We start from the raw sequence: 11,562 nt of genomic DNA on the forward strand, positions 1-11,562 counted from the left end.
CCAAGTCCTTGGTGGTCTTGCTTAGACCATGTTGCCATGGCCTCTATTAGGTTTTCACCCATTGGAAGGGCAAATTCATCTCCTGGATTCTAGATATTCACTCTGCTCCCATTATGTAGTAGTCTATATTTATTTATATTTTCAAAATAGCCCATATCACAGTAGAAACCATTATTAAAACACACACACACACACACACACACACACACACAATTTATTTGTTGTTCATGCCTTAAGAAGGCAACAGGAAGTTTTGTATATCATGGTCTCTCAGAGACCCAAGCTGATGGAAGAGACAACTTGACAGAAACTTCCATGATGGCTAAAGCAAGAAAAAGAGACAAAGGCAAATAATTTACTATAACTTAATACTTTTGCTCACATCTCATTGGCTTTAGCCAAATCACTAAGTCAACAAGATCATGGCTAAATTCAAAGGCCGGGGGAATGCATTCTGCCATACACTTAGAGGAGGAGGAACAGACTTGGGAACAGCTTTATCTAGTGACTGTCACAGAAGCAACCATGTTTTACCTTGGTAAATCAAGATTACCCATCACCCATCAACACTTCCATTACTTCTTTGGTCCCTCCTTTCTTTGTTCATTCAGCGACATAGGCATCTAAATATTTAAGAGAATATACTCAAATTATACTACCCTAGAAAAAAATCACTGACAAAAGACCTCTTTCTTCTCTAAAACTACAGAACCTATGATCATCATAGGAAAAGCCCAAATCCTGTGTCTGACCACTAGGGACAACAATGAGCAATGCCATTCCATTTCCAGCCCTGGTTCTCAGAGTCTGACACATCAGACGTGCCAGAAACAGCATCATGGGAACCTCTTGCAGGAGACAGGGTCTGTTTATCCAGGGTTCCATCCATGGTGTGCAAGTCAGTGTCCAGTTGGCCATCCCACTGTTCTTTAAGACCAAAGCCTAGTGTGTGATGGAACACACAGCCACAAATACCACCAGTACAATCCAGTCACCTTGCTTTGTCTTCTGTGAAGTGGGATCTTCTGTCAGATGCCCTATAAGACGGAGTTGTAGATGGCAAAAAAAGAAAAAAAAAAAAAGGCATTTTCTTTGGTCAAATCTCCTAGGAAACAAACTTTTATTAGATAGATCTGTGTGCAGAAGTCTCCTGAAACATGCTCTCCAGAACACTGGTAAGGGAGTACAGAAGGAGGGTGAAGAATAGGGAGAAATTCAAGTGCAAAGCAGTTTTAAGGGATCTCAGCCAATTTTTCAGAGACCTCTGGAGGTAGGGTGGCCTAAAGCAGAGGGATGGGTCTCAATCCATACCCCGCTTCAAGCTGTAACTAGAAGCAGCTACACTGGGGAAGAAGTATAGACTCAGGCAAGGTAGCTTTTGTGGCTGAGAGCAGTTCACAGAAGATTGCCACCTGAGAGCCCAGAGCAGCCAATCCTCCTAGCATCTGGGGGAACTAGCAGCTGTTCTAGACACAGCAAGGGCAGGTCCACGTTGTCCAGTGCGTGCATGATTTCCATCCTACCATGGACAGTCTGGTAAGATGACTCTATCTTTCATTCTTTAATTTTTTAATCTATTACATTGATGAATTTTTCTGCTGTGGCACCAGTCCTAACATCCTCAAAAAAAAAAAAAAAAAAAAAAAAAAAAAAAAAAAAAAAAAACACCTTTTCTTGGGCAAGATTAAATCTAGACACACTGCTAGATTTGATTTGCCAATATTGTATTAGGATTTTTTCATCTATGTTCGTAAGTATGATCAGCCTATAATTATCTACTTTTCTACTTATCTAATTTTGGTGTCAAGATTAAATCAGTCTTAGAAGAAAAAAGTTGAATATTTCTTTAACCTTTTTTTCTTGTTCTCTGAAACTGGCTTGAAAGATTATCCCCCTTTGTGGCAGTTTAAAGAAAATTTTACCAGCAAAATACTTTTGTCTTCTACTCCCACCGTCCTTCAGTTCCCTCTGATCCATGTCACTGTCCCCATTGACTGGACTGTATGGGGCACCTACCTGATGAAGCTCTTTTCTGAGCATGGAATGTTCTTTCTCCAGGTATTAGTGTAGATAATTTCTTCCCTCCCAAAACTGCCTGCTCAGGTGGACCTGGTTTGCCCTCAGGGTAAAATCTCAGGCACTATACCCGCTCATACCCACCCCACTCTCTGTCCTGTCCTGCGCTTTAGACCTGGTACCCTGTTCTATTTCTTTCCAGAGTCCTGGATGAGCTTAGCACAGTGTCTGACACATGGTCAGACCTCAGGAGACTTGACCAAAGAAAATGCCTTTTTTTTTTTTTCTTTTTTTGCTATCTACAACTCCATCTTATAGGGCATCTGACAGAGGATCCCACTTCAGGGCCTCCATAAATATTTGTGGATTAAAGATTTATAGAATGAGTGAATTAGTGATTTCTACGAAACAAAGGGGATGGAATTTCTATAACCAACAATTTAATGTCTTTAATAGTTATTGCTTTATAAACAAAGTTTTATTTTTCTTCTTAAGTCAATTCTGGTAATTTGTGCTTTTCCATAATATTGCCATTGCTTTATGTTGTGAAATTTATTGGTGAAAGTTGCTCATATTAACTTCATATAGCTTAAAAATCTCTTTTTAAAATCTTCATATCCTGTTTTCATCCTTGATTTGTCTTTCTCTCAGTACCCCCCAACACCTCTTTGTCTCTCTCTCTCTCTCTCTCTGATCAGCCTTAGTTCAGAATAGTTTACTACATCACTCTCTTCAAAGAATCAGCTTCAAATTTGCTGAGTCTCTTGAATTTCTCTACTTTATTAATTTATGCTTTAATCCACATTACGTCCTTCTTCATTCTTTTGATTCATACTATTTTTCTTTTTCTAGCATCTTGAGTTGAATACTGAACTCATTTATTTTTAATCATCCTTTTTTAAAAAGTGCTTTTAATACTATAATGGATCACTAGTTCCACTTATGCTACATCTCACAAGTGTTGATGTATGGTTCATTTGTTGTCACTGAGCTCTAAATATTTTATAATTTCCATTGTATTTTCTTCTTTAATGCATTAGTTATTCAGGAGTATTTCCTTTTTACATATATATGGCTTTGGGGGAACTATCATTTTTTACAGAATACTAATTTATATGCCTGTAGACAGAGTTCATATACCATATGGTAACATTATTTGAAATGTAGTAAGGATTATTTTATCATCTCTATGATAAGAGTCTAAGGTGGAACATTTCCTTCTATACTTATATGCATCAGCAAATTCTTATTTAACCCCACTCTTGGATAAAAGTTTGGCTGCATATGAAATTTCAGATTGATAATGATTTTTCTTCAAGTTACTTCTTTCAGATGTCTGTGAGTTCTGGCAGCTAGTGTGGCAAAAAAAAAAAAACTGCTGTCACTTTTACTGTCTTGCCACCATAGTTAAAATGACTATTCTCTCTTATGCCTTTTAAGAGTTTCTCTTTATCCTTGAGCTTCTGAAGTTTCACTAAAAAATGTTTGGGTACAGGTTTATTTTTATTCATCCCCAGAGTTTCCATCTCTCCTTTTACATTAGCAATCTCATTTTGCATACTGTCTAATTTTTCCATTAAAGATCTTAACATATTAATCATAGTTATTTTAGAGGCCTTGTCTGATCATTCCAAAATCTCTGTCATATCTGATTGCAGTTCTGATGCTTGCTTTTCTCCTTCAGACTCTGTGTGTGTGTGCACGCATGTGTGCCTATGCACACGTCTGCTGCCTTTTTGCAAGCTATCTTTTTGCAGGTCTTGTTAATTTTATTTTTTTCCCTGAAAGCCAGGCTTGATGTATTCGGTAATGTGAACTGTGGTGATGGAGTTTAGTGTGAGATTTTATGTTAATCTGGCAAGGAGTTGGGCTTTGTTTAATGTTTGCTCTTTGTGTAGGTGGCAAAGGTTCAAATTACTCTAGTGTCCTTGTTTTTGGTCTTCTTTCTTGACTTTGGGATTTGCTACATCCTCCTTCCCACAGAGAATCTGTATCTTGCAGCTTCTTCAGTATAACCCACGTATTATATGGGAGCCTTGTTCATGTAGCTGCTGTGCGTGTGTGTGCACGCGGTGTGTGTGTGTGCATGCCTGTGTGAAGGACTCTGTAATCTTCCAATTAAATTTCAGCTTTTCCTGGGCCTACACTCTGACTTTTCTAGTGTTTCTTGGCTCCCATTCTCACAGGAGATGGGAAGGGAAAGAGTTGGAATGTTAGAAATGCTGTTCCCAGAGGCAGGCCGTGGCTCTCCTGAAAAGGCTTTTCCCCTGGGATATAGGTTTCTGTCATGGAGAATGCGCTGGGCGCATTGAATACAGTGAGTAGTTTTCCCTACACTTTGCAATCCCAGCAAAGGCTCTTCTTGGGCTCTTCACTGGGTGTACCTGGTGAGGTTCCTGGAGGTTAAGTCCATGAAGGTGTGGACCCTCTTGGCCTGGGCCCCTGGGGTTTCTTAATCTCTCACTCAGCCTTCAGTCACTCTTGAAACTTTCCATTGACATAGTCCACATTTCAAGGTGGGGGTTTTCTCTAAGACCTCAGTTCTCTGAAAAGTACAAAGAAGTAGTCGATTTTAGGTTTTGTTTGTTTTTTTTTATATGTTTGGGATTGACAACTTGTAAGTTCCTTGTATATCAGGCCTGGACATCTAGTCATTCTGAATTTACTTGATTCATCTAGAATAGCAAGTCCAGCTCTGATTTTCAGCCTTGTAAAGAACACTTTCATTCCCCTGGCCCTAGTGGAACCCTGGTCAGGTCTTGGCAATAACTTTGACCTTGGTTTGTTGTCATTTTGTTGCTGGCTCATTAAAGTGTTTATCTTGTTTTAAGTTAGAGTTACTTAAAAACGCATCCATCTTATATTTTATCTATCAGTTATAAGTTCTGTGTTTCATAGCAGGGGACAGAGTATGCACAAAACCAGATCCTATTGAATTGGGAATTTTGAAGTTTATTTTAACTTTAGCATTGAGTTTTGTACAGATTTGATGTAAATAATCCTGTACGTGCATCACATTTAGACTGCTTTACTAAAATTTTCCGTGGTAGATAAAATTATCTCTTTAAACTATACTGTGGAAAAACATTTTAAAATAATTATAATTTACTCAAAGTTTCTTCCTCAGTGAAGAAATTATATCATGTTCTCCTTTAAGTTATCTTCAAATAACTCTATCACCAGAAATCCAATTTCTAAATATTGCAATAGCTGAAAGTTTTCCCATGCCTTTTGAAATTATAACAATGCAGAAAATACTCCCGTGATTGGCCATTAAGTTATTTAAATGCCTGGTACAATTTATTGAGTGGCAATATTCTTTTGAAAATGAAAAGCAAAAATAATCATGTTTACACAATGTTATATGTTCGCATGATATACCTTACACACTGAAACAAAGAAAATAAATAAGCTATTTTTTTAAATCTTTGGCATTAGGTCATATTAATGATGAAAAAACACAAATTTCTCCCCTTGTAAAGTCAGCTTGGAGTTATGAGTCCTTAAATATCTAGTAGATTTTTTTGATCTGCCATTTCTGGATGCTGGGGCCAAAGGAGGGAGTGGGAGGAGTCAAGATTGGAAACCTTGAAAAAATGATCTTTAAAAATAATTCTTCCGTAAGTACTTTCACTCGGAAATAAAAATGATGTCTTGATGGTTAAAATGAGCATACACTTAAAATAATTGTTGTACTTATAGGCTGTCTTTTCTTAAATGTGAATTACCACCAAGAAAATGGTTGTTTTACCTTCCAGACAGGAAATCACAGGAATGGAAATGTTTCATTTGGCTGCTCTATTAGAGCCAAAATGAGTGTCGAAGCTTTTATAAGAGTCTGGGGCTCTGACATGGAATCCTCCGTCTTTCCATTTTAGGCCAAACTCTGCCACGGAAGGTCTTCCCAGCCTCGATTACTGACCAGTCACTTCCATAGTCTTTTTTAGAGTAAACAGCAGGGAATGAGAAGAGCATTTACATCAGTCGGGTTGACCCTCTGAACTGGTCAGTGAGTGTCTGTTCTGGATGTGCTAAGGGCACAGAAAAGTTGGCTCTTAGGAGACAGTATGTGTCGATGTGGAGACACGCAGGCCGCTACTTCCTTGCTTTCTCTCCTGGTTGGCCCCAGCCTGCTCACCAGCTGAACTCTATCCTGATGCTTATGAAGTCATCTCCAGGCAACTGTGCTATCAATGTGGCTATTTCGGGAAAGAGAAAGGGACAAAGGGATTTGCTCTTTTGCCAAGTGCATTGTTCTGGCATGAGCAGGCTAGGGGGAGAGATAAGGATGCTTTACTCTTTAAGTGCCTGCCTTTTCAGTGCAACACAAACTGCTGCTATTATTTTCTCTATAATCCACTTTGGTAAAGATACATAATAGACATTATATATAATGCATGTAAAAAGTCAGAAAATCAGAAAGTCCTCTGACAGTAACACCTTACAACCTGATGCTGAAAAAAAAAAAAAAAAATCCTTACAAGATGAACATAGTGCATTTCATAGAAATTGCTTCTTTAGTTCCCTAAGCTTCACTGGCAGGCACAGCATTTCATTACATCTCATATAGCGACTGATTGCTTGGGGCATCATATTCCTTTAAAAGTCATGCCTTTACTGCCTTTTCAGTAATTGTATTCTGTGTGTGCAATGATCTGAAAGCTATTTGAGAGGAAAGAGCATAATATTACATATATGTTAGAGAGAGGTGTCAAACCCTTACACCATTTTCTGATATTTGATTCTAACAGCACTGATTCAATAATACTATAAACATTAATTTGTATTACCCTGGTTTGCAATTTTTTTAAGAAAACAAGCCTGTTTAAATATTTTATTCATGGTTAATTAGGTGATTGAAAGGATCGATTAATGGTTTGCCAAATAAATCTCTAAACCACTGCAATATTTCTTGCAAAACATCTAGTAGTCAATAAATGAATTAAAGAAGATATTTAATGCTAAACAGGGAATGCATTAAAATACATTAATCCAGGAAAAACTTACACATGAAGAGCAAACTAGCAGCTTAGTACAGCCCAACGTTGACAGTCTAAAGGAGAAGTAGACAAGAGCAGCCAAAGGACATGTGGCCATTACCAGTGTCAGCAGAGATAGGTCCAATTAATTTATTGACATAATTAGCACACAGTTATTAATAACATCACAGAAGCAGTCATCAAGTGAGTGTGCATGTACACTATCTGAATGAATTCAAAAGAACACTGTACTTATCATAATTAAATTAATAGTTCTGGGAAAGCAACACAGACTGTGGAGGCCATAGCAATAGGCCAAAAGTTATGCATTCAATTTCTTTTCTCAACAAAATAAAATTGTCTAGAATTTTACATCTTATCAAACTGAATCTATAGAATAGAAATCACTATGACCATCAGGATTGAGTGACCCTCTTTTAACTTTAGTATTTGTGAAACTACAGACCAAATTGCCTCTTGGTCTATATAAAAGAAAGAGGAAAACATAATTTTTAGTTGAAATTTGTGTCTTGGCCAAGCATATTCTTTGTTTCTATATCTTTGCTCCCAGATCCACACAGAAAAATAAGAACCAAAAGAATTAAATTCCCTATTTCCTAAGCACTGTATAGAGAGTAAAAGCAAGGTCCAGAGAATAAGTTCAAATATTGTTAAAATTGTAGATTTTTCATTTTTTCTCATCTCTTTCCTTTAGTTATGATTTTAATGCCATTTGATTCTATCCTGTACTGCTGTCGTTTAGCTGATGGGAATGAATCAGATTATTCTTTAATCAGGGAGATGAACTTCAGGCTAACATAGCTGGTATATATTGTGCTTGCTACCTTAGTCAATGGAATTTATAAGCAAACAAACCCAAAAATTAAAAAGTAAATATTTCTTAGGTAAAAATTCAGACTTTCAAAAACAAGTGGAAATATTCATCAGCGTATACTTCCTGCAGGGGAAAAAAAGTCTTTCTTGCAAATTTTGGAAGACTGGGATCTACATGTACTGGATAGCACTGTAAGTGTTGGTGGCTGCTGTAGCCGGTGGGGTGTTAGTTGTTAGCAGGAATTTTCAAGTACTGGCTGTGGATGTCTGGAAATAGAACACCATTAGTCCTAGTCAAATAGCTAGTGAATCAGGAAATTAAGAAATTACTTTCCTAGCTTGGTTTTTCCTTGGTTCTTAATCTCCCTAGATCTTTGAGACTGATGAAATCTATGCTACTTGTAGCAGATCTGACATATGTATACCCAAGAGCAGGAATGAGAATACAGCTCTAATGTTAATGATATTTATTGTGTGTTGACCATTTGCCTGACATTCTTCTAAACACTCTACCCATCTAATGAATCCATTTACTACTCCTCAAAGCCCTCTGAGATAAATATTGTCTCCATTTTTACAGTAGAAATAACTGAAGCAAGGAGAGATGAAATTAGTTGTTCAGGTTCATGCAGCTAGAAATTGGGAAGCTGAGACCTAAGCAGACTAGAGTCTGTGCTTTTAGCTACTTTGCTACGTGGCTTCTATATCCAACCCTGGAAGAAAGACAGCTCTTCTCAGACTGAATGTAAGAGTTGACATTAGCTCTTTGTCTCCCTTCTCCTACTCAAAGGATCATGTAGTGTTCAGGGACAGATGAATGAGGCCATCTTAAGTAATGGCAGGCAGGATAATAGAGGGAGAGACTTAAGATAGTCATCACATGCTGCACCTTCAAGACACCTGCATGTTTGTCTAGTCTACTGTCCCATTCTCTGGAATCTTTGAAGACAAAATCTATGAGTCTGAGGTGATTGATGCATTTATAATGACCCCACTAGACAGAGCTCACCCTTGTCTATCCACCCCCTGATTTTTATCTCCTGGTTATGTTAGACACCAGAAAGCACAAGAACTTACATAGCTGCTTAGGTGTTGAAGGGATGAGTGAAAAGAGGGCAGCTCCTTTCTAGAATACTAAAGGGAGTTTTTAAAAAAAATTTTTTATTGTAAACAATGGGATACATGTTGTTTCTCTATTTGTACATGGAGTCAAGGCATACCATTTGTGTAATCATAAATTTACATAGGGTAATGTTGTTTGATTCATTCTGTTATTTTTTCCCTTCCCCCCACCCCTCCCACCCCTCTTTTCCCTCTATACAGTCCTTCCTTCCTCCATTCTTACCACCCTCCTTATCCCTTACCCTAAACCTAACCCTAACACTAACGCTAACCCCTCCCACCCCCCATTATATGTCCTCATCCGCTTATCAGTGAGATCATTCGTCCTTTAGTTTTTTGAGATTGGCTTATCTCACTTAGCATGATATTCTCCAATTTCATCCATTTGCCTGCAAAAGCCATAATTTTATCATTCTTTGTGGCGGAGTAATATTCCATTGTATATATATACCACAGTTTCTTTATCCATTCATCAACTGAAGGGCATCTAGGTTGGTGCCACAATCTGGCTATGGTGGACTGAACAGCAATGAACATTGATGTGCCTGTATCTCTGTAGTATGCTGATTTTAAGTCCTTTGGGTATAGGCCAAGGAGTGGGATAGCTGGGTGAAATGGTGGTTCCATTCCAAGCTTTCTAAGGAATCTCCACACTGCTTTCCAGAGTGGCTGCACTAATTTGCAACCCCACCAGCAATATATGAGTGTACCTTTTTCCCCCACATCCTCACCAACACCTATTGTTGCTTGTGTTCTTGATAATCGCCATTCTAATTGGGGTAAGATGGAATCATCTGGGGCAATAGTGACAGTGAAGGGGAAACATGGGTTAGAATCTCAATGGGACCACATATCCTGTGAACATCATATGTCCTTGCTAGGTACACTGATCAGCTGAGACCAGCATCAGGGAAGTCTGAATTTTATAGAGCAGAGGACACAGCTGGATCTTGACTGTGCAGTAACCAGGAGGACCAACCTTTCATTCAGCTTGATGGACTTTGGATAGTCCTTCAGGGAGCATAAAAGTGCACATCCTGTTCTCTTATGTGTTGCCCATTGTAGGAAACTTCTCTTTCTTCCTGACCTATAAGCAAATCTCTCAATTTTATTAAAAATGCACATATATAGGTACTAAAAATTGGATTTTCTTTTTATTGATTTTTTTTTAATGAAGTGTTATTTTCCTGCAGTGAAATGCAGATGCCTTGAGTGTGCAGTTTGTTCAACTTTGACAAATGCCTGTGCTTGTGTAGCCGACACCCTTGGTCATATACCCCTGCTCATAAAACATTTAAATTCTCTTATTCCCCTTCTCAGTTAGCTCTCCATCCCTCCCCACCTGGACAGCTACGGTTCTGTTTTTTTTTTTTTTTTTCACCTTAGATTCATTTTGCCTACTCTAGAACTTCATATAAATGAAATCATTTATGATTTCTTTCGTTCAGAATAATGTTCATTATGTTAACCCACATTTTTGTATCGTCCATTGTTTGTCCCACCTTATTGTTAGTAGTATTCCATTAAATGACTGTATTACAGTTTGTTGATGGACACATGGATTGTTTCCAGGTTTTGGCTATTATGAATCAGGCTGTTATAAACATTCTTGTATAGGTCTTTTGTGGACATGTATTTTCATTTCTGTGAGAAGAATTGCTGAATCCTATGGTAGTTGGTTTAGAAGCATAAATAGGACTTATAAGGCAGTAGGAATAAGATATTCCTGGTCAGGGGGATGATTTGAGCAAATGCAGATGGTGACACAGAGGTGTCGGCATTCAGCTCAGGACACAAGCGAGACTTATCAGGGGAGGAGGCAGAATTATCCAGGCATGACTGACACCCATCCTGGTTCAGTTTACAAGAGTAAACTCATATTCTTACTATTTATTTCATTATAAACACAAAATCACACAGACTTTCTCTACTCTGAGAAGACTTCTATGATTACAATGCAGTGCCCATCAATAGAACTGGGTTCTGTATGGTGCCTGATCTCAAAACCATTCTGGCTCTTGGGACACACTCTTGCACGCAGTTTCTCTTACTTCTGGTAGGCAAATGACAGGATGATGACCTTATATGTGACTGCTCACAGACAGATGCTAGAACTCCCCAGAAGAGGTGGCTTTACCATTATTTAGCAGTAGGACATGTCTTCATCTTTTTACAAGGAATTTTTACAGCTTGCTGAAAGAAAGATCACTATCTTGTGGGTTATGTGCCTGCCTAGGGCAGGACCACAGTGCTGGCCCTTGGACATTCTGGTGTACTGGGTGAACGAACACATTGTGAAGTGGTTTGGGGATGGTGTACCCTTGTGAAATAGGGTCTGCATTTGATGAGAAATGTATACATGTTTTAAAGACTTTTGGTACAAATGACCAGGTTGTCCTCGAGAATGCTGAACTTTCCCTGAGCAGCAAGTAGGAATGCTCTTTTCCTTCAAATCCTGTGAAGACTGCTCATCACCTACAGTGCTCATCACTCCAAACCTCACTTTACATCTCTTTCATTGGTTCTGTGTTTCGTTTTCTATCTTTTTCTGTTTCTTGGTTTTTAGTAGGTAGCTCTGGATGAACATTCACCTTACTTTTTTTTCCCAGTG

At 38.3% G+C, this 11,562-nt stretch overlaps 1 long non-coding RNA gene across 2 annotated transcripts; it reads right to left on the reverse strand.

The window, feature by feature from the left end:
* Nucleotides 1–212: 212 nt before the first annotated feature.
* Nucleotides 213–7,092, reverse strand: LOC306643594. Of its 2 annotated transcripts, none has more exons than XR_013758999.1 (3): nucleotides 7,024–7,092; nucleotides 4,401–4,561; nucleotides 213–322 (listed from the first exon to the last, which is right to left on the reverse strand). It is a non-coding gene; the product is annotated as an uncharacterized lncRNA (long non-coding RNA). The 2 variants fall into 2 exon arrangements; XR_013759000.1 differs by having other exon boundaries at nucleotides 4,354–4,561.
* Between the last annotated feature and the right edge of the window lie 4,470 nt (nucleotides 7,093–11,562).

Source organism: Sciurus vulgaris (genome assembly GCF_902686455.1).
Source record: "Sciurus vulgaris genome assembly, chromosome: 14".
Lineage (NCBI taxonomy): Eukaryota > Metazoa > Chordata > Mammalia > Rodentia > Sciuridae > Sciurus > Sciurus vulgaris.